The sequence below is a fragment of the Penaeus monodon genome, chromosome 37, assembly GCF_015228065.2.
Source record: "Penaeus monodon isolate SGIC_2016 chromosome 37, NSTDA_Pmon_1, whole genome shotgun sequence".
Classification (NCBI taxonomy): domain Eukaryota; kingdom Metazoa; phylum Arthropoda; class Malacostraca; order Decapoda; family Penaeidae; genus Penaeus; species Penaeus monodon.
This window is the reverse complement of record NC_051422.1, coordinates 13,851,509-13,853,572: the sequence shown is the minus strand read 5'-3', so window position 1 is coordinate 13,853,572 and position 2,064 is coordinate 13,851,509.

Genomic DNA, 2,064 nt, shown 5'->3' with positions numbered 1-2,064 from the left:
ATTAGCGCCCTCCGTCGGTACCATTTTCTTTGTGATGAAAATTTAACCCAATTCCGCCCTTCTTTGCCCGTAGATGTCGCCTTGGGGCAAGGTCTTCGCGTAAACAGGCGTGTGTGTGTGTGTGTGTGTGTGTGTGTGTGTGTGTGTGTGTGTGTGTGTGTGTGTGTGTGTGTGTGTTGTGTGTGTGATTGTGTGTGTGTGTGTGTGTGTGTGTGTGTGTGTGTGTGTGTGTGTGTGTGTGTGTGTGTGTGTGTGTGTGTGTGTGTTTGTGTGTTTGTGTGTGTGTGTGTGTGTATGTGACACTGTGTGTGCTTTTACATATCTAAGACTATGCCTTTTCTGTGCGTGTCTTTGTTTATATATATGCGTGCTTGCCTGCGTGTTTGTTTGAATCTGTCCATCCGCATTTACGAGGATAAAAGCAATAAATCCTCTTACATTCTGTCAGCTGTCAGTAACTTAACGGAAAGAACCCGTTCGTTTAGTCAGCTTCTCCGTCAGCTCAAGCTCACCATGTTGGCAACACTGGTGCTGACACCTGAGGTTTTTTTGTTGTTGTATTCTTTGTTTGTATTGTTGTTTTTACTTTATATTCCTTAGTATCGTTGGAGTGACCACCACAATATCCTTTTCGTTATTTCAACATCCCATGTAAATAATCAGTGCAATTTAGATATTAATCATCCAAAAATAAATAAACAAATAAACATATATTTAAATTAATAAAAGAAAATAAAAGAGTAAAGAAACAAATAAACATACATATTACAAAATAATAATGATAATAATAATAATAATTAACTAAATCAAGAAACAGCAACATGTTCACACGCCTCTTCCGCCAGGTGGCAAAGGAGGCGGGGAAGGAAGCATCAGCCTTATAAGATGTCTCGAAGAAACCCTAAGAACGAAAGGAAAAATGATGCAATGTGACGTCACAAGGTCACGGGCTTTACAACCGTTGCGTGGAAATAAATGTGTAGTTTTTTTTTTTTTTATTGGGTGCTTTTATTTGCTGTTTTAATTTGCTCTCGGGTTGGGTTTCGTTTGCGGTTGATTCGTTGTCGAGTTTGTTAAGGGAAGCGTTTGTTTCTTTGGGTCGGCTTCCGTTGCTGGTATTAACGCAAGAACATTATTGGTATCATTGTTTGTGTTTTGAATTTGCAGCGTAAGGTACCCCATTACTAAACAAATTAAAAAAGGTCATATAAGTCATTAAAAAAAAAGAAAAAAAAGTCATGTAAGTCATATATTCAACCATACGAGTTCAAAGCCTTTGGATAACATAGCCAACCGATAACAACGTAGCTGAGCAGACGAGGAAAGCAAGGGCGAGACGTCTGTAGGGCGAGACTGACCGTTAACCACCCTCGGGGCATGCTCCCCCCACCCCGCCCAGAAAACCTCACTTCTTTTTTCCATCCCTGTTACTAAAGCCGTTTTTCATTCTCTTTTATCTCCTTTATCCCCGTCTGCAGAAACAAGCGGATTTATCCTTCCAGTAATTTCTTGCTTTGCCTCAGCGTGTATACTGTATTGCAACTTTATGATATTGAAAATATGATGTCTCTCAACACAGAAATATAAATGTTAGATGAAATACTCGTATGCGTTTAATAGTCTAATTTTCTTTGTATGCATAAGTAGCTTCCAAGTTTTTAATTTTTTCGTAATGTTATGTATTTTTAAAAATCGTAGACAAGGTCGGTCAAAGTGACTTAAGTACTCTCACTCTAAATGTTTTCGCGACAGTCTTTGAGATAACCAAGAAACTAGATTATATATTTGTGAGGGCATGTTGGTAAACACTAATTTGTTTTCATTAAAAGAGTCAAATGGCTTTACCAACCACGAAAAGATGAAATACCATGATATAAAAAAATGCGACCGTACACATAAGGTCATTATTAATTAACACTAAAGAGAAAAGAGATGAGAAGGAACTGTTACGAGAAGCCAAAACTAACATGTTGCACATTCGGAACACACTAGAATATCTGGAACACTGGATTTCTGAATATTTTGGCCACTAATCAGCAAATGCACGTACGGAAAACCACCTTT